The 22,238-nt window shown below is 41.2% G+C and overlaps 1 long non-coding RNA gene across 1 annotated transcript in view; it reads right to left on the reverse strand.

The window, feature by feature from the left end:
- Positions 1-22,238, reverse strand: part of LOC148109820 (uncharacterized) — a 247,058-nt gene that overhangs the window by 171,669 nt on the left and 53,151 nt on the right. Inside the window, exon 2 of the long non-coding RNA XR_015724669.1 lies at positions 2,715-2,762. This is a non-coding gene — a long non-coding RNA (uncharacterized LOC148109820). The remainder of the gene's footprint in view (positions 1-2,714; positions 2,763-22,238) is intronic.

Genomic DNA, 22,238 nt, shown 5'->3' on the forward strand with positions numbered 1-22,238 from the left:
GACTCTTCTGCAAATTCCTGAGTCATGAGATAGGATTACAGCATCTATGTATTTCTGAAAATGTTCTTTCATGCTTCAGAAGCCATTGGTTCACAAAAAATTGTCAACTGTATTTTCATCACGGAGCTCAGTACTATGCAGATATTTGTGTGCTCTCATTGTCTTAGGAGCCGTCATTGTCACTGACTGCTGCCTCAAAGAGTCAAAGTTTAAGGATTTTTAGTGGAAGCAGTGACCTGTTGGCCCAGGACAGCACCTAGTTCGGTGGTGATGGAAGGTACTAGTGGATGAGACTTCTAGACAATGGGGCTCCCTTTGTTCTTTGCTCATCACCTGCCATTGTGCTTCAGGTGTCGAAAGAACATGCACCTTAGAGAAACATGCTACCTTGGATACACGTACATCTATTATTCCTGAACACGGACTCTGCCCTGGACGCTTACCAATTCACCTCCCTGGGGAACCATGTGTGACCCTCCTGGACCCTCCACTCCTTACCCTTCTCTTCTAAGGCCACCAACAATGCCAAACCTAAAAGCCTTGTTCCATGAAATTGTCCTCTGTATCCCATCCCTTTCCTGCTAGTCCTTCGCTGATGGTGCAGGGTTAAAATGATAATTTTTCAGAACCTATTCATTAAGTATCTACTATGTGCTAAGTCTGAGCACTCTATATGAATAAAAATCATTTAGCCTCGGGGCACCTGGGTGGCTCAGTTGGTTAAGCATCTGCCTTCGGCTCAGGTCACGATCCCAGGGTCCTGGGATCCAGACCCACGTCAGGCTCCCTGCTCAGGGGAGGGCCTGCTTCTCCCTCAAACACACCACCCACTGTGCTTGCTCACCCTCTCTTTCTCTCTCAAATAAATAAATAAAATCTTTTTTAAAAAATGATTTAGCCTCACAAAAAACCTCATGAGGTAGGTATTTTCCCATTGAACTGATGGAGAAACGAAGATCAAATGAAATAAAGTAGCTTGTCAAAGGTCCCAGGATCAGTTGTGAGGCAGCCTGTAGTCATAGCCAGGTCGTCCCGACCCTGAGCTCTCGTGCTTAAAAACCATGCTCTTTGTCAGGTTAAAGTGTGGGTTTGGGCAGGGATACGGGGGTTGTGCAGTCTGGACAGCACACAAAGGTGTTTGCAGAGGGGCTTTGGGGAGCCTGCCCTCTGCTCACACAGCTGGGAGCCATGGGGCTGCATCTACCCAGAGCAGGAAGCAGCAGCCGAACCTAGGGATCAGCCAGCTCTGAGGCTGGGTTCTGGCTCTGTCCTCACTAGCTTAACAAATAGAATACCTATAAAGTCTTAGCATGGTGCCGACAAAGAACACGTGCTCAATAAATTTGCTTTTATTGTTAGGTGCTAAAATGCCCGATGATATTACATTTCTGCTTTTTCTCTTCTCTGCTCCCTAAAAGCAGAACCATCAACTATCTAGGTGGTCTTTAGAAGGGCACATCACTTTGAGGCATTAGTAGTAGTTCCCTTCCCCAGTGTAGAGGGACAGAACTCCTCTGGGCACTCTTGGGGTCCTTGCCATTAGAAGAGCGAGAAGGTAGCGATAATGTTAGGGAAGGGGGCTTCCTCGGCCTATTCATTTTTGCAGAGGGCATCAGCATAGCCACCCTTAGAAGAGGAGGGTGCTAGCCTCACAGCTAAAAAGGCAGTGTAACAAGATCTTTCTGTGTTGTGACTGTTGAAAACTACAATCTGTCTGACTCCTACGAGGGAAAGGAGACTAGGATTCAAATGGGTGCAACGGCCCAGCTACCTGGAGGCTTGAGAGATAACTCTGGACAGAATAAAACTGTTAAGAACCAAGAACCATGACTGTGGGAACCTAAGTGAAGCGAGGAGCACTCTTGAAAAATTAGGCATTGAGGAAATAGGTTCAACTCTCTCAAAGGAGCCAAGACCTGGTTCATCAGTTTCCAGAATCACCCAGACTACTCAGGAACAACTGTCAACAGAAACTCCATAAGGCAGCGATAGGTAATGATCAGAATGTCCCCTCCTGCATGTAAAAATCTGAATAACCTTCACATTCTTCCTGCTCCTAGAATCTAATTTGTGGCTCTTGGAAATGTGAAGAGATGGCGACTTCAAAAAAAAAAAAAAAAAAAAAGCCAAACTTCCTACTATTCTGACAGAGAACTCAGATAGGATTTGGTTGAAAAATAAGAGAGGTGACCATATTTCACCCAAGGTTTGGGGAGTCATTATTTATGACTACTGTTATTTGTAAGGATGAGGATAGAGATAACAATACGTGTCTCGTGAAGAGAAAGCAGCCCAGCCTGACTTCATATTTTCCAAGAGGAATGAGAAAAAAAAAGCCAATGCAGGGTGAGAGCTATGAGCCCCTCCTGTCTTCTGCTAGGGGCTCCACCAGTGTGGTGGCCCTGAGTCTCCATGAGGAAATGCTCCCCCTTGAGGATGAGGGGAGAATGAGTGGCTAATGTACAGAAGAAACTTCAGTCTAGGAATAGTTATTTCTGAAAATGTGCCAATTCAGGCAACAAGCTCTATTTGCATTTATAGAATTACATTCGAGGTCCTCAATGAAACTGTATCCATTCTCATTGCTGCAAGAATTAAATTAATGGCAATAAGGGTAATTAAATGTATAGATTTCTCCCACAGAAGACCACTAGGTTTCCAGCACAAATCAGTGCTTTTCCTTCTGCACTCCTCCCAGAGTGGTCTCTACTTACGGACGGCCTGTAGTGAATTCCTCAGTAGGGACGTTTCTGCTGTGGATCCTGTAAGCACAAATTGAGTTTATAAGACTTAAAAACTTTCTTTTTTTTCCAAAGCCTTCCCCCAGCTATTATTTCTACTGGTTATAGCAAGCCTGTGATGTGGGCCAGACGTCTGACGAGGACGCACAGGCCCAGAGAAGTCACACCCTTTTTCAGAACCTGCACAGCTGCTGGGTTTAATGATAGACATGAAAGTGGAACCCAGCCCCTCTCTTGCCAGCCCAGCCTCCTGATGGCAGCACACTGTGTTTACATATAAGAAAAAATAAGTGAAGAATGACTGTGTTGTTGTTGAAGTAGACTATTTTTCCCAATAAACAGAGAGCTAAGGTGCCAATCACAGAAGTAGTGATAAGCATCTTTTTCTGAGGCTTTACAAATCATTCGTGTTATTTATAAAACAAGGTAGAACACAAATAAATAGCTGCATCTTTACCATTTATTAAATGCTTGCTGTATGCATTGCAATGCAATATACACTGTATTTTTTTCTCACTTAATACTTAACCTCGTGAGGAAGGTATCATTCTCCCCACATTACAGATGAAGAAACTGAGACTCCAAAAAATGAAATAACTTGCTTTTGATATAGAAGTAAACATTGTGTGTTTGAGTTTTGGGTATCACATAGGATTGTGCACTCATGCTGGATGGCACCCCTCACACTTAGCTCAGGAGTGGAGTCATTAAGAACTTCGCCCGGACTGCCCAGAAAAGGCCAGAGCTGCCATCAAGCTTCCACTGTCACTGAACTATTCCAAGACCAGGAGCAAAGGGCCTTCACAGTGTCTGGCTGTTGCCTAAGACCTCCCATAGGCTTTGGCACAATCGCAGAGCATGTCCGCAGTGTGGGTCCTGCATCTTGGCACAGCTGTGATGTGGCCAAGTCTGTCACCGGGCCCTTGGCCTCCGGTCAAGTGTCCCGCTCACTCCCTTTGGGTACGGTGACTTCATGCAAGATTTAGTCTCCTTTAAACTTGTTTTCAAGAAAGGCTCTACTTCCATTCTAATCAAAGTATATAACATCCACAAGGAGTTAGAAAAGTTATTCAAGAGCATATTTGGGGAAAAGGACGGAAGCTTCAACATACAAAATCTCAGTGGCCACCTCGACTCCCTAAAACCCCACACCAGATGTGAGAGAGAGACAACCACACTGCTCCTTCAGTGGGTAGGGGCTGTTTAGGCATCGGCAGGAAAGCTATTTCCTATGTTTATCATTAATAACATTGCCTTGAATGTATAGCTGTATGTAAGTAACTTGAAATAGTCCTTACCCCCACCAAATGTTTTTGGAATAAACACCAAAAACTGGAACTCTGAAATAAACCAAATTCTATGATTATGTTTTATTAACTAATAGAGAACATTTTAAATGCTTAACTTTTGGGGGGTCATTTTTTAGGTCACTCAGAAAGATGGCGCCTCTGCAGCCATGTTTATGACTCACACTTGATTCAATATTGCAGTCACCTGATCCAAGAGGAGCCAATCAGATCTCATCTCCTGGTGAGCTGTGTCACAATTAAAATTCTTTTTTTAAATTTTTTTAAAAGATTTTATTTAGTCATTTGACAGACAAACAGCCAGCGAGAGAGGGAACACACGCCGGGGGAGTGGGAGAGGAAGAAGCAGGCTCCCAGCAGGGCAAGGACCCCGATGTGGGGCTCGATCCCAGGACTCTGGGATCACGCCCTGAGCCGAAGGCAGACCCTTAATGACTGAGTCACCCAGGCACCCCCACAATTAAAATTCTAATACAGGTTATCTCCAGGCCTGTGAGCAAGCTATCTTCTGACACATGAGAAAGTCACTCTGCAGGGAAAGAGGAATGGAGGAGAAAGCAGGAGTGAGACACTGACACAAGCCCTCCCTGACTTCCGGTGCTTCCTTTCCAGGTTCCAGACCCTTACTGAGACCAGGTTCCAGGGCTCTGAAGGATACTCATAGTTTTGCATAAGAACCAACCAAAATATGGTGGAAGTGAAGAGTAAGGGGTAGTTTTCTTACACTGGTTTTGTTAGGTAAATTTTGAAGTTTCAATGACAAAACCATTAGGCAGTGTAAGAAAGTGATTAAAAATTTGTCATATGGGTAAGTTTTGAGTCCCAGTGTTGTCACTAGGACAATTTACTCCCTCTGAAGTCCAGGATCGCCAATCCCCATTTATAAAGTGAGAATTATGACCCCAACCTCATAAGATTGTTGCAAAAATTACATTACACATATGTAATTTATATATATATATATATATATATATATATATATATATATATATATATATATATATATATATATATATATAAAATGAGTGGGTTTCCCTGTAATAATTAGACCACAGACTACTGGAGAAAAACTCCAGAAGGGGCAAAGGTCACATCATGCAAGGTCTTCTGTGTTAGGCTAAGAAGGTGAGACTTTATATTTCAGGCCACCAAGTAATTAAAGGGCTTTGTGGAGGCACAGATAAGGTCAAATTTGCATTTTAAAGAGATCACAGAGAGGGTACTGGATAGGGAAATTTGGAAAAGAGATGGGAAACATAAAAAGGGCCCAGAGTAGTGAGAAGGTTGTGGCCAAAGTCCAGGTGATACTGATGAAAGCCTTGGTAAAGCAGCTGGTATTAGGTTCAGAAAGTGCAAGACAGCATATTCTCCTAGCTCTGAGAGCAGACAATTAGATTTATAAATGGAGTGAGCTGAGTTCCTCCTATTGCACAATACCTGTGGAGAGGGTAGTTTTGGGGTTTAGTTTGGGGTTTTTTTTTGGTTTTTTTCTTAAGTCACCTGTCCACAAAGTATACTACAATAGAGAAAGTGTTCTATATTTCAGGACCATAGCAAACAGATATCATAATATCAGGGAAGCTTGAGTTTCGAACAATATCACTTTTGCTTTTAATCCCCACAGTCACACCCCAGGATGGCAAATCTCTTTATTTAAAATAAACCCCAAATAAAACCCTGCATTATCCATTATAGCACAGAACCGAAGTACCACTATTCTTTATCTAAAAAGGTATGATATATCAAAAACAGTATGCCAACAAGTAGAATAACTATGTTAAGGGTCATTGTTCAGGAAAAATCAGAGGGAATCGGTGGCTTTATCTTTTGGGCCACACATGAAGCAGGCTCAGAGCCCCTGCTTTTCCAGATACCAGCTCTAAGCTCATTGCTTGAATGTGGGCTACCCAGACAGCATCAAGAGGACAGATGAAATGTTTCAGTTGCCCACAATTAGTTTAGAAACTCAATAAACATATATATGTCAGGCATGTGACCAGCCATTTCTTTTTTTGTCTGTGCTTATTCTAATTATAGTTGAGAGTGGGGAGCACAGAAAGAAATTAAGTTTTATAGAAATGCCTGATTTACCGGATACAAGTGCAACTCTTTATACCAGTTCCGGAATTAAGATAAAAGATCGAGTCCGTTCCATGAGTCCTGTATTGCAAACTGAAAGCATCCATCTAATCTGGGCCCCTACCCTCTCTAACAGTCTCTTCTTTCTCTGGCTCTCTTCCCACCTCTGCTCCTTACCAACACACACACACACACACACACACACACACACACAGATCATTTCTGACACTGTGTTTAACACTTCAATTCCTCTTTGGGGTTGGAGTGAGAGGGGCACCAGCCTCTTTCTGAAATCCAACAATTCTAACCCTGGAATTATTTTCTCAAGAACAGTAAGATTGAATAGTGTAATTTCTATGTGAATGCCCTGTAGATGGCAGATGTTATGTATATATAGAATATTCCTCAGAATACAATTGTGAAGAAGAACACATTTTACTTTCTGTGGCTTTTAAATCCATAGTTCATCCAGTGCCTTGACACATAATAGATTTTGCAAGACAGCTCTAAGAATTTGGTGTCTCTCAGCTTTAGTACTTATAAACTGTACAGCCTTGTACAAGTTCCTTAACTTGCTCTCTGTCAATTTCTTCAACTTAATATGGGGGTAATAGCACTACCTACGTCAGAGTCATAGGGTGGGGGTAAGGGTTAGTTAACAATTCAAGAAAAGCCCTGGCATAAACACTCAGTAAATGCTAGCTGTTACCACTATCTTAATTATTAACATAATTATTTTTGTTGGTCAGAAACAAAACAATAATGAAGATAGAGGAAGTTATTAAGGTTTCTGCAAAATACAATTCACCTAACATTTGTTAGTATTTCAAATACATTGCTTTGAAGCATCTGGTCCTCTTGGCTTCTTGGGCAATCATGGCTCTCTCCCTCCCTCCTTCCCCTTCTGAGTGGGTCAAAGCTGAAAACGAATTCGTGCAGAGGGTATACTGAGAAGGGGAACAAAGGTGTGCTGGAGGCAGGCGGTCCGAACCCAAATCCTGTCTCTGCCACTCTTGGACAAGTTCTTTAACCACTCCAAATCCTTACTTCCTCCTTCTCTAACTCAAGGGCAAAAATATCCACTTACAGAATGGTTGTGATTATTAGACTGAATGAAAGAATACACATAAAACAAATGTAGAATATGATCATGGAAGGATATAGGGCAAAGGATTTCCTCCCCAGGGTGACCCCTAGGACATGTGTCATAAACTCAAAAAATCCCTCCTTCATGAAACTCTCAAGGTTGACAGACTCCTATCAGGACACAAGGGCATCCATGGATGAGCTGGACTATTATGTCTATTACACATCCTGTCCCACAGTGGAGTAATTATCCACAGGCCAGGAACCAGGTCATGGCAATGTCCTAAACACCATCTCATATATTTAGCCCCCACTAGTCTCTCTTCCTTCAAGAGTGTTTGGTGAGATTCACTTTTTCCTGAAGCCCTTTCAAATTTAATAGAGAAGATAAGTATCCTGCCTCTTCCTTGATTATCTAAAGAAACCTCAAGCCCAAGCTAAGACCAGTGGAAGAAAGTCACCACCAACAACAGAAAGGTATGGGTTCTTATTAATTTTTTTAATAAATATGAGCCTTGAAGGCCGTAGGCTGCCTCTTAAATCTTTGTCTATTTAATTATTGCCAGCCTTTTGTTAGAATACAGTTGGGGAAAAAATTGTTTAAAAACAATATTGTATCAGAGAGAAAAATAAAGATGACACAATAAAAGGAAGTTGGGGTAAGGGCATTAAAAAAGAAACAGCAAAAACTGTTAGAGGTAGATCACAAATTTGGTTTCAGACTTCCCAATGGGAAGAAAACATAATCAGCTGTGAGATCTACAGCATGCATGAGATGAAAAGCCAAAAATTCTGGGACAGGGACTAGAGACAGATTTTACCCATGAGACTTCATGAAGGAAGACCAAGTCACAGCTTCCAGCTAGTCTAGGAAATCTGTCCTCCACTCAAAAATTAAAATGATTTTCCCAATGAACAAAGGTTATTGTATCACTTCCCAACTCAATGTCATTTTGTCCTTGTGAAAATATTGTTCTGGGAAGTGCAGTACTTGTAACTATTTAACAACCAGCTCTTAGAAGGAGGCAAAGACACTGACTTGTAGCACTTGCCTGTCACTGTGGTGTGAATAGTGCTACCATGGCCAATTTCAAGCTACCAGAGTGATGTCACTGAAAATAGATTGTGATGTACAGTAGTACGTTGTGACGCTGAACAAAGGGAATGTCACTTAAAATGGGACTTGGGGGGCACCTGGATGGCTCAGTCAAGTGTCTGGCTCTTGATTTCAGCTCAGGTCTTGATCTCAGGGTCGTGAGTTCAACCCCCACAATGGGCTCTGCACTAGGCATGGAGCCTACTTTAAAAAAAAAAAAATGGGACTTGGAAGAAGAGAAGAGGGAGGGTCCATGCCCGACCACTCAACCACTCCACTCGTTGTTGATTGCAGATCCCAACAGGAATTGCATTCCCAACAGGAAGCAACTACTGCTCTGGCAGGAGGAAGGAAGAATTTCTTCTGGCCTGATAAGCTCAGCTGATAAGAAACACCGCAACTCAGCCAAAGAGAAACCATCACCACCCTGAACTCTCCCTTTCCTTCAGAGTCGCCCCTCCCAACTTCCTCCTTTTCTCTATAAAGTGACATTCCTCTCCTTTGATCTCCAGACTTGACTACAGTTTGCCATAGCTTGTTTGTCCCAAATTAGGATTCCTGGGCCATTCCCAAATAAACCCATTTTGCTGGTAAAATGACTGGCTGTTTTACTTTTAAGGTTGACAACACTACTGTATAGAATTGGACAGATACAACAGACATAAATAAACTCAAGAACATAGATTATAGCAAAATGTAGTAAAGTAATTAGCAAGCTATATGTCTTAAGTATTATCTTATTAAAGTATAGTTTAATCATAAATTTATATAATTGGATTTTTAATGAAAACTGTGTTAAACAATACCTTGCAAATTTCTAGAATAGTTAGCAGTTGACTCTGTCAAGGCTGACTCCAACATACCACTGCTTCTGAGGCATCCTAAGGTATATTCCCAGCTGTCTTCTCCAGGCTCATCTCTGCCCATTCGTTCCCTCACACCAGCTGCTAAAACATCCTGAGGCACCGCAAATCATCTCATCTTCCTCCTGTTTCAGACCCCTTATTTATGCTGTTTCCTTTGACTAGAAGGCCCTGGCTAGCTCTTCATGTACACATTCTTCCCTCCAAGATATTTCCTCTGTCACTGTAAACTGGTATGGGAATTGAAGAGTGCAGACCTACCTTGCCCAAACCTAGTCTTCACCATTGGCTCCCTGGAGGTAATCTCTAAACCCTTGGAATGTCCTGTCTGATAAGTGTCTTCGTTTATTTGGAGGACTTGGGCCACACCCAACAGCACACAGTAACAGTGCACAGGCTCTGGGCCACAGGGAATCAGCTTCACTCCTAGAGAGGCTGGAAGTGAAAATCAGTCATGGATGGTCAACCGTATCTACATAATTGAGCCCCAGTAGAAACGCCAGACACCAAGGCTCAGGTGATCATCTCTCAGAACACCAATGCTCTGTATGTACATATTGTTACACATCACTGCTGGTAGATGTTCACACTGCCCATGACTTCACTGGGAGAGGCCAACTGGAAGCTTCACTTTTGGAACCTGCTGTGCTCTGCCCTATGTACCAATTACCTTGGCCGATTTTGATGTTTATCATTTGTCATAATAAGCCATAATTATGAGTACAGTTAACCCATGCACAACATGAGGGTTAGGGGTGCTGACCTCCTTTGCAGTTGAAAATTTGCATATAAGTTTGGACTCTCCAAAACTCAACTACTAATAGCCTGCTATTGATCAGAAGTCTTACCAATAACATAGTCAATTAACACGCTATTTTGTACATTATATGTATTACATACTGTGTTCTTACAATAAGGTCAGCTAGAAAAAAGAAAATGTTATTAAGAAAATCATAAGGAAAAAATTTACAGTACTGTATTTATTGAAAAAAAAATCTGCATAGAAGAGGGCCCACACAGTTCAAACCTGTGTAGTTCAAGGACCAGCTGTATAACCACTTTCAGTGAGTTCCTGACTCCTTCCAGTAAATTACTGAACTTGAGGTGGTCTTGGAGATCCTAAACTTGCAATGTGTGTCAGACCTAAGGGTAGTTTGGGGGATTCCAAAACTTTCAAGTGGCCCTTTTAGGGTGCTTTCACTCACTACGACACATATATCACCCTCTGTAGCTTTCGCCTGTATATGTCTCTGATAGTAGGGACTGTGCCTTACTGTTCACCACTGCATCCTTAGATCCTAACCCCTGGTAAAATGTAGCCTCTCAAACATGGTGGAATGAATTCAATAGGCAATATTCTCATATTGATTTTATAGCCACATACTTGTTCCCTAGGATTATTTTTATTATAACATGAATTAAACAAACTGAGGACAATAATGCCTGAAGGACATTCAATAAAATCATTTCACAAACAGCCAAGAAGCGTGTCTTTATGAATCTCTCTCTTTGCTGATTTCATTTGATCTAATAATAATATCTAGACCATAGAGGAATGGAACATTGTTCTTCAGATAAACTTCTATCATACTGTTTCTTCCAACTGACCTTCTAATGAAAACTACACTGAAAAATATGAGGGCTTATTTTCTGGGCCACATCTGGAAGGCAGATAGAAGTGTGGTTCCAGAAACTTCCTAAGCTAACTGAGTCCAGGGTAGGATTGACACAGACCTGAGTAACGTACAAACATCTGACCAGAACACCTGGTTGAGCAAAAGGCTACCACAAGGTTGGAGAGAGATAACAACATTTCTCTTATTTATTCTTCAGGAGAGTAAAAATACCTGGGAACTTAAGCAGGGTCTACCACAAAAAACATGACAGGTCAAGGTCCTTCACCCCTCTGAACCACAGTCTACTCATCTGCAGAATGTGGATAAGAACAACCACTTTGTTTCACAAAGATGTTGCAGGAGTCAGAGAGGGTAATAAGCGTAAGAGCGTTGAAAATACCAGTGTAGATGTGTAATATTGTTCTTCAACTACTATATTGTATACTTGGACGCTTCGTTAATGGTAAGTATTTGAGATGGTTACTTAGTTGAAAAGAAAATGCAATAAATCATCACAGTCTACCTGGTAGCAGGTCGTGGCATGATAGCAGCAGCTAATTTTTATGGAGAACTTAATATATGCGGGGTACTAGGCACATCCCTTTATATCATTCTCTCCTCACAGCTTTGCAAGGTACATCTATTATTAGCCCCATTTTACAGATGAGGAAACTAAGGCTCAAATTCGCCCAAAGTCACATGGTAGGTAAGCGGAAGAGCTGAGCCTTGAGCCCAGATTTGCCTCTTTGTAAAACCCACTACACAGACCTGTCCCTCTGTGGAAGGAATAGGAGAGGGAGTATGCGAGACGCTTTTGGTCACTGTGCAGCTAGCCCATGCTTAGGGATTTTGTCACAGCTCTCTCCGGCATTCACACCAGGGCTGGGTGGGCTGAGGAGGAGTGGCATATGGACACTGTAATGTGAAATGTATTGCCTGCCACTAACCATAGTGAATATCACAACCCCCATTTCAGCCTGGGCCCCAAAGACCAGGTAAGATTGCCCATAGGAAGCTTGAAATGTAAGTCTATTTTATAATCCATTTGAACAGGGTGCTGAGATAAAATTAATTCATGACAACTTGTTCTCAAACTGAATTTTTGGGAACATTTCCAGTATTCATTAGCTCTCAGATTCACACTTCCACCTGTGTGTTGAAGAGTTGTTTTATCAGTTCCTAGAGCAAGAGGATAAAATATATAGGGGAACTGACTTTGTCTCATTTTTTCCCGTTAATTTGCAATTTTTAAATGTCAGTAGACAAAGTCTAAAAGGGTGGTCAGGAGTCCTCTAACTCCCACATCCCTCTCCTGTTAAATCTTTAGTTTTGTTTCCATCCATTTGTTCTGCATGCTCTGGGTTTCTTTACAATGGGAATCTTATTTTAACTGAATTTTATAAAAGTAGGCTTTGTTCAAAAGAGGCTCTTCCTGATAATCTAGAATAGCTTTCTCGGCCAAAATACTAAAACTGACCTTATTTTAAGGCTACTATAACCCGAGCACCCCGGAGCTTAATGCTATATCAAGACTCTCAGTAAATTCTAACGTTCTGAACAAAAACTTAGCTAGAAAGAAAACAGCTATCATCTGGACAGTAAAATCACAGATCTCGTCTCAGGTAGCAGAGTTTAGTATTTCCCAATGCAACTGGCTGCTTATGCTGAAGTTAAAATTGATTTCCTAATCCTTCCCTCTACAGTGCTTACCTCATCACACACTAGACCTACTTCTTACTTATGACGATGACAACCTAGCCCAGGTTGACTGGCATCTCAATAAGGCTAGGAATATAATTTATAGACTTTTTCTTACATGAAAGCTGTAACTCCCCCCTCCCAACATCCCAATGATAGTCCCTACAAACGCATTTGAAATTTCACAACCTTGGTAATTTTGAAGTGTCCTATCATTCCCCTCTTCTGCTAATTCACGTTCGGGGAAAAACAAATCAGAACAGATGTTCTCCACTTCGTTTTCCTGCCTATCTGACAGAAAGAGATTTTGGCAACAGCGACATCAGACAGGAATACTGAAAAGAATTCTTGTGAAGAGAAGGAATCGAACAGATATTGTGGTCAAAGGGGAGGATGATGTCACTGACCTTCTACATCTCATCTGCCTTCAGTGTCCTACCTTTTTGTCTTTGCCTCTACTTCCTAGCTCCCTTCTTTCCCTTTCAACTATCTCATACCAATTTTTTAATTGAAGTATAATTAACACACAATATTATGTTAGTTTCAGGCGTACAACATATTGATTCAACAATCCTATACTCAGTGCTCATCACAGTAAGTGTAGTCACATCTGCCACCATACGTTATTAAAATATTATTGACTATATTCCCTATGCGGTCCTTTTCATCTCTGTGACTTATTTATTGTTTAAGTGGAAATCTGAACCTCTTAATCCCCTTTATCTATTTCACCCATCCTCACACCCTCCTCCTCTCTGGCAACCACCAGTTTGTTCTCTGTATTTAAGAGTTTGTTGTTTGAGGTTCCCCACACCTCCCATTAAAATTTCCCCATCCTTTGCTAAATGTATTTGATAAAAGAAAGAGAGTCAAGGGTGTGAATCGTCCAGGTGTTTTTTCCCAAGTATCTGTTTGCATGCGCAGTAGACACCAGTTAATGTATAGCTGTGTCAGTAAAAACAGAAACATATGAACTACTAAAGACATTTCTAAGGCAAGAGTTGGCTGGCTAGATAGACAAGCAGTTGTATTCTTTAAATTTAAAAAGACTTGTCAACTAGGGATTTTTTTTTTTAAACATTCTGATTTGATGAGCAAGGGAAGAGCTTCAGAGAAATGCATGAGAAAGTCATATTTATATCACTGTAAATTTTCTAAGCAGCAAGGATCTGAAACATGCTTTTTAAAATAGCCAGATAGAGAAATCTTAGTGTGAGCAATTTACACTTGAAGTGACTGTTCTGTCTTTAGAACACTGGAAAAAGCGAGGTGTTTAATGTATCTTCCAGACAATTACAAAGCAGTCCTTGATCAAAACCCTCTGCAAGGGATATTGACAAATCTGCCCAACTGCAAGAATCTCCTGTAGAGAAAATGATCTATGAGATTACCTGCTGGCGGGTTCATGGGTCAGACTGTCAATATCTCGAGAAGGATCACAGAAATAAACATTTAGTGTTTGCTGTCCTGACGTCTATATTTATGGTCCTGTTAAAGCAGTTGGTCAATCAAAACCAGTTAAACCAATTACAATTTTCCCCAGCTACATGCAAGAGAAAGAAACTGAACTCTTTGTGACGAGAAGTCAATAAAGCAAGATAATCCAAAATTGCTTTTTATTCATGTGGAGGGAATTCGGTACTATTATATCTTGTCACTTGTAATTGTCTGATTAGATGAATACACTGAAGATGTATTAACGTAATGAAGTCAAATACTCAATTAGATTTTATTTTTTTCTTCCCTTCCTACATTGTTTGAGGTCCCTACAGAATTTGGAACAGAATGTTCCTTTCCCTATTGAGTTTGACTCTTTATATTTGGCAAATATTTATTCTTTTATCTATGTTTCAATTGGAGTTGCAGTGAATGGGTCCATTTTTCTCACGGATTGACTCCTGCTGTCAAACAATATAGGTGATGTTGTTAGGCATAAAATTATTTTGGAGATGACATAAATCACTAACATGAGACAGACCACATGCTGGATTCTAGCAGCAAACTTCTGCGAAGGGATAAGAGAAATGTAAATGGCAACATCCATAGGAGGATGTGATTTCCAAAATGTTGACCCAGAGCCTGAAAACAACCTGGAAAAAGATGCATCAAATTGAAAATCTTCCGAAGGGTTAAAAGAAAGACCCGTATAATGAACCGGCATCTGTTTCGGTAAAACTTGCTATCCAAATACTTGAATGGGGAGTTAATAGGATTTCTGATTAAGAGCTCAGGTTCTAGAGTTGGGTCCTACTCACAGATTGCATGACCTCAGGCAAGTTAGCATTCTTCTCTAAGCCTCAGTTACCTCATCTGTTAAATGAAAATAATTGTAGAACCCGCTTGACAGAATGGTCAGGAGTTTGAAATTAAATAATCCATGCATGGTTCTTGGTACTGACTGCATTGGAATAAGCATTCAATAAATGTCAGCTATTCTTAGCTAATTGTTAGATATTGTTACCTAATGCAGAGTCAAATTTTTTTTTTTTAGGAATTCAGTGATTCATTAGTTACATATAACACCCAATGCTCATCACAACACTTGCCCTCCTCAATACGCATGACCCTGTTACCCCCTCCCCCCAACCCCCTCCTCTCTGAAACCCTCAGTTTGTTTCCCGGAGTCCATAGTCTCTCATGGTTCGTCTCCCCCTCTGATTTCTCCCCCTTCAGATTTCCTTCCCTTCCTCTGTGGTCCTCTGCTCTATTCCTTATGTTCCACATATGAGTGAAACCATATGGTAATTGTCTTTCTCTGCTGACTTATTTCACTTGGCATAATCCCCTCCAGTTCCATTCATGTCGATGCAATCATTCATCCTTCCTGATGGCTGAGTAATATTCCATTGTATATATGGACCACATCTTCTTTATCCATTCGTCTGCTGAAGGGGATCTCAGCTCCTTCCATAGTTTAGCTATTGTGGACACTGCTGTTATGAGCATTGGGGTGCATGTGCCCCTTCTTTTCACTACGTCTGTATCTTTGGGGTAAATACCTAGTAGTGCAATTGCTGGGTTGTAGGGTAGCTCTATTTTTAACATCTTGAGGAATGTCCATACTGTTTTTCAGAGTGGCTGTACCAGCTTGCATTCCCACCAACAGTGTAAGAGGGTTCCCCTTTCTCCACATTCTCTCCAACATTTGTTGTTTCCTGTTTTGTCAATTTTTGCCATTCTTACAGCTATTAGGTGGTATCTCATTATGGTTTTGATGAGTCTACGGTTTCTATTAACAAGCTGATTAGTAGTCAACATACATTTACATAGGGTCTTCTATGTACAAAAGAAACTAGAAGGATTCAAAAATAAATAACACATCCTCTCTGTCCTCAGTTTAGGGGGGTCAACCTTGGCATTCACCAGTCTCTTAGAAGGTAGACTGAGGTGAGTGTCTAAGAAACCATAAGACACACCTGAAAGGCTTCTACTTCCCGTCAGATTCTTACTCTCATCTGGTCTCTATGCAGGAGAAGAGGATCTTGGTAAGATCTTTCAATGTCCTCCTGTTGAGCTAAAATTGAAACCAGAGTACTTACTCAGGGCTTCTTGGCCCTGCCTCACCTGGCAGGCAGAGACCTCATTTGCTGTCACTCTATCCCTCTCTCACCGCAGCCCCGCTTCCCCTTCACTACAGCCTTTGCCTCCGTATCTTCCCTCCACTGGAAATGCTCCCCCTCCTCTTCTTTGCTGACTTAATTCTCACCAATTCTTCTTCAGGCCTCAGCAGTAATGTCCCTTTCTGAGGGGGACTTCCTTAACTTCCTCACTGCCCACTGCCAGTCTAAATTAATTTCTCCTAGAACGACTCACAGTTTTCCTTTATGACCCAGAAACATTTCTGTGAATTCAGAGAAAAAATCTATCTCCCCACTAGACGTCACCTCCTTGAAGTCAGAGACCATGACTATTTTGATCATCATCATATGTTCACTTGCTACTGCAAAGCTTGGCATAGAGTAGTTGCACAATAAACACTGAAGAAAGGTGTTAAAGGGTAAGTTTTTTGTTCTAAAAAAAAAAGGTCAAATCATGATTCTCATACCGATATAAAATGAAAATGTGTTAAAGATTTTAAGTTACTATTAATGAGACAACAAGGCAGATGTTAAACTGAGTCAAAGGAGTACAAGAAGAATAGACATACAGAATCTATTTCCAGATCTGGGGTATTGTAATGAACAAGAATAGACATACAGAATCTATTTCCAGATCTGGGGTATTGTAATGAACGTGCAAATTGAGGCAAAGTTAGCTTGTTCCGTAGTGCAAAGGACATTTAACTGAACCTTCACCTGACAGAGTTCTTGCATATTTATAGACAAGAATTATTCTGCATTGCTTTTAGTTATCAACAACTTAGAGAGTCATAAAATAGCTCAAAGGTAATGGAAGGCTAAAATCAGGGAACTAAGAAGAAAGTACATAGTCTTCTACTGTAACATATTTTCCTCTACAACAAATAGACAGTAATTATGGGGACACATAGGAAGGTACATTTCATTTTTGGGGGGTAGGTGAGAGATTTCAGAAGAATAGAGAATAGTTGAACTAAATCTTGATTGTAGGTAAGATTTCAATAATGGTAACACCTTGAGATTTTTGAGCAGAGCTCTAGAAAAATTTTTCTGGTAGCCATGGATTCTTGCAGGCAGGAATACAGTCTAGGAGACAAGACATGAGGCTACTGGCAACAGCCCAGCAGAGAAATGGGTAGGAAAGAGGAAGGAGCACCCAATGGGGAAGGATGGGCCCTGAATTCTGATTCTTATACCAGCATTTCTTCTGGACTAATTTATAGATCTCTCTGAGCCTAGTCCTGGAAATAGTTAGCATTTGGTACCAGGGATACAATGGTGAAGAAAAAGAGGCACATAACTTAGATTCTGGAGTACTGATTAGTTGGATAAGGAAATGCTGACGTCCTAAAGAAGTCTCCAACCTCTAAGGTCTATAGGTAAGGTGTACTTCTATCGTCATACTGAAATGAGAAAAATCACCCAATGTCTAGGACAGGATTATTTAGTACATGAATCTTATAGGAAAGATTCCTATCACATGACTAATATTACTGATTATCTTCTAGTACAGGGGTCAGTAAATTTGTAAAGGGCCAGATGGTAAATAGTTTAGGTTTTGCATGCTGTACTATGCCTTTTGCAACTACTCAACTCTGCTGTTATAGTTCAAAAGCAGCCCAGACAATATGTAAAGAAATGGACATGCCTCTGTTCCAATAAAACTTTATTTTCAAAACCAAGCAATGGGCCAGATACGTCCCGCAGGCTGTAGTTTGTGCACACTTGTTTTTGAAGGTGAGTAGGGGAAGATCATTAGAACTGTGAGCCAATGGAGGGCAGTTTATTTACCTCTGTCCCAAATCGTGCCTTGCACAGAAATTCTAGACAATCCATTGTAAGAGAAAGATTTTTTAAAAAGGATCCTCCTCTGAACTTTCATAACAACTTGTAACTCTCTCATAGCACTCATCACATCCCACATGATATTAGAGTTATCCGTGCACACGTCTCTCTTTCTCCCTAAGCTTTAAACTCCTAGAGGGCAGAAACCATACCACTTTCCATCTTTCTATTTGTTCCTTGATGTATCAGTGCTAAAAAATGTTTCCTGGAGGAGTGAATGAAATCGTGTTGTTTGGATTTTTTTTTGCATCACTCTTTCATGGCCTTTGTGACACACGAGGCCTTCCCTGGGATGTTCAGCGGTATCTCCCAGCAGTTTTGTCCAGGAGGGAAGCATCTCTTGAAACAGGACACTTTGCCTGTGATCATCGCTGTGTGTCACTTCCTCGCCCTTCTCCCTACTTTGTGGGACGACTCTTGAATGAGTGATTATTTGCCTTCTTAGGAAATGTCCTCTTAGTGGCTGGCCATGACCCATTTAACATAATTCAATGCAGCATTCATATATTTCTCCCCAGGGCTGTCCTTTTCATGTGCACATCTGAGAGCTTTAGAGGAAGGCACAGAGTTTTGTTGTGGGTCATTTTATATACACCGCAGATAATAAACTGTTAATGGAAGGAAATATCAGCTGCATTCAAATTTCCAGTTTGTTTGTTTTTTTTCAATTTTCCTTAAGTGTTCCTTCCTTTGTGAGAACACCAAGCCCTCATTTCCCTGTGTACAATAGCTTTTTCATGAAGTGCTTTTTTATTCCCCCCCCCTTTTTTTTAAGCTTTTAAGCAGTACCAGATGTTGAAAGAAACTTTCTCTGATTGGTGTCCAGAGAAAACAAAAAGCGTGTATCACTTCAAGCCTGACCTACACAAGGGGAAAATGGACCAAACAAAAGCTGCCAGGATTAAACGCACTGCAGATGGTATAAAAGGAAAATTCTGAAGTAGTTTTTTTTTTTTACCCCTTGTGCTTCCATTGTTCCTCTTCATACCTGATTAAAGAGTTAATTTTTGTTAAGAAGAAAAGATAAAGTAGGAAATAGAAAAACCACAAGAAAAGGATTTTATCTGAGGCTCCTCTCCTGGCTTATTATGTGATTCTAGGCCACGGATCCTAGGGAGATCCACAGTCAACCAGGGGACATCGAAGGGTGGTTTGCAAGAGGATGGAGAGTGTTGTGACCAAGTAAGTTTGAGCTATTTTGGGTCCAGCAAGTTAAACTGTGGGCCAACCAGTATCATGAGTCTCCAAAGGGGTATATATAGCTTTAGCTTTTCCCCAATAATCTGCACAGAACACTTTTACTACAGAATATCTTATAGAACCAATGCCCCTTTGGCATATACTTCAGGAAATGCCCTCTGCTAGGAAAAACAGATATGCTAGAAAAATTAGGTGCCGTGATCTTTGGTATCATTAACGCTCTGGTATTTATAAAATGCCAGCTGACCACCGAGCATCGTGTAATGTGCCAGGGAAGACCCCTGAGTCCTTGTCTCCTGTCTCCAAAGGGGACACAGCCTGGTTGAAAAAAATACAATGCACACACTTGAAGAGTTACTCAGTGGGACAGTGCCGAACCAGTGGCCGGGAAAGTGACAGCTGCAGTGTTTTTTAAACTATGTGTGGCAGAGCCTTAGAAAGTCCCTGAAGGTACCGCAGGGCTGCCTCTAAGGGAAGAATGGTTAAGGAGAATGTCAACCAGGAGAGGTTAAGCTGCCCAGCCCTGCATTAGCAAACAAGATTCCACTGGAGACAGGATGGTGCTGTTGTCAAATGCCCAAATTATTAATGTTTACATTTCCACTCAATAAACAAAAGGATGTCAGGGCCGTCCCTGTTTGCACATATTTCCACCTCTGAGCAGAGCGTTGCTTCCTACACTCGTGTGAGGCAGAAATGGGAACATGGACGGCCAGACAAGATGAGAACTGAGAAGCAGAAAAAGGAGGAAAGGAGTCATGAAAGAAGTTAGAGAGAGCTCCATAAAAAACACATGGGGGAAACCAGGAGGCAGAAGAGAATGGGTGACGGAGAGAAAAATTCCCCAGGGCAGCCAGCAGGGGGAGCACTGGAGAGGCCTCCTCCAGTGGGAAAGGCTCTGGGGCGGTGAAAGGCAGAAGCAGCCTGGAGGGGAGAGGGAGGAACAAGAAATGTTGACGGGATTATTAATATTGTTCAAGTGTCTTGGGTAAAGGATGCAACTCCTGTTTTTATTATTATTATTATTTGGTACTATGCTTTTTGTCAATGTGGTTCCATGCAGATATTGGATTACATGGGTTCAGAACTCAGGGCTACACAGATAAATATACTATTTGCATTAGGCTTTTTAAAACACTGCATATACCTTGAGGGCCTATCACTGCCTCTGAGCATTCGGAGATGTTCAAGGGTGCCAGGCTGGGAGCTCATTGCTTAGATAATGGTGGATAAAACCGTGAAGGACTTTTAAAAAGTCTCATTTAGGAAGTCCAATGAGATTAACAGCTTTTATTATTTTATAGAACTGGATAAACAATCTGAAGTGGTTTGCATTTTCCTACTCAGAATCTCCTGTCACCAAGCCTTGTAACTCTTTTGCTTCTAGTTGCTATAGAAATGGTGCAAGAAATCTTGACTGATTTGTGCAGAATTCATTTCTCTCTGACACTGTCGCCTTTTAAAAGCAACATTCCGGTTGTGTGTGGAAATTGGGTCGCTGCACTGTACGGTAATTATAAATGCTGCTATTTTCATTCAAAGCAATGAATAAGACTTCTGATTTTATCTCGGTGAGGTTGGATGGGCCCTTGGAGGTTATTTTTTAAGCTGGGTATCTAATATAATGCTCAAGTTTCTTTCTTCTGTGTGTGTGTGCGTGTGTGTGTGTGTGTGTGTGTGTGTGTGATTTTCCTATGTGTGCTTTTTTCTGACAACTCTTTCCTCATCTGCTTGTAGTTGACTGAAACCAAAGAGGGAATCCTTTCTCCCCACCCACACTACTTTCTGGAACCACTCATCTTGCTGCTAACAACCATTTTATTGTGGGCTGTCTTAAAGAATGCGAATTAATAGAGAAAGAATTCGTTGCCTTCCGGAATCATCTCCTATCCTAAATTTATAGCCCTTTGGAGGCCCAGGGCTTGATTCTGAGGTAATTTTCTCCACATTCTGTAACAAGAATGAACTTATGTGAACCAAGAGTGCTCTTTCTTGCCATAGTCAGGTGAGGGGGTCAGAATGCCTTCATCTCTCTTCTGACCTCCAACAGAATGCTGGCTATCCCCTGTCATTAGAAGCATTCGAGGGGGGTCCAGGGTAACTCAGGTGCAGATGGCCCAGGCCTCATTGCCACAGATGAAATAACGATGACTTTTTTAAAGACGACCAAGACATTCTGCTTCCAATTTCCCTTTGCTCCTTCTAGACTTGACTGTATTCCTCTGCTTAAGCCACTTTATCATCTTAATATGTGAAACTATGAGGTCAACTCTATGGAAAATATTGTTTTCCACAGAAGACTATGTCTTAGTTCTGGCTGCACATTTTTTTCCTGCATTTTTGTATATGGCGGTCTGTGCAGACACATATTTGACTGTTTAATAGAAAGGGCCATTGATTTGAGGAGAATTTACTTCACACAAAGCCTACAATCCTTATTTTTTCCTAAAGCTTTGATAAAGCTGAGGTCACAGGAATGACAGGATTAATGGGGGAGAGCAGACGAAAAAGAATCCAACAGTCTACTTTGGGAAGACTTCTAATTCGTCAGAGTGAACACCCAGACATCTTTCCTGGGCTCCTCCTCTTGCTCTCCCCACCAGCATGTTTAGAAATAGCAATTAAGAATTTTACTGTTTTTCAGTTCTGCTACTGCCAAACTTAGCACTACCCATATTATTTGGACTGAACAAAAAAAACAGTCCCTTCTTCTTTTTTCTTCAGTTCTCCAGTTATTTGCCTATAAATGGCTCATTTAGCTGTTCATTTGCAGGAAAGCTTTCTGGGGCCTCATCAAAGCCCTCTTCTCTCACTTTTAAGTCTCCCTGCAGGTTCCTTTCTTGATTGCTTTGAAAAATCTTTCTCTTTCAGAGAGACTCTGCACTTACCACCTTTCTTTTCTAAAACAATCTCAAACCCATTTCTATAACCAAATTGTTGTGATTTCAAGAAATTGTATTTAGGAGCCCAAACAAAATGGGGGACTTTTAGAAAAATACCTCTCTGTTCTATGCATGTGTTTGCTTAAAATGCAACCATATAGAGTGGAAAGAAGTTTAGAGAACTTGCTGAGATCTTCCCAATTCCTCATCCACACCACTGGGCTGGAAAGCAAAACGAGAAGTGTTT

Source organism: Ursus americanus, chromosome 6, assembly GCF_024610735.1.
Source record: "Ursus americanus isolate L20-20 chromosome 6, mUrsAme1.1.p, whole genome shotgun sequence".
Taxonomy (NCBI): Eukaryota; Metazoa; Chordata; class Mammalia; order Carnivora; family Ursidae; genus Ursus; species Ursus americanus.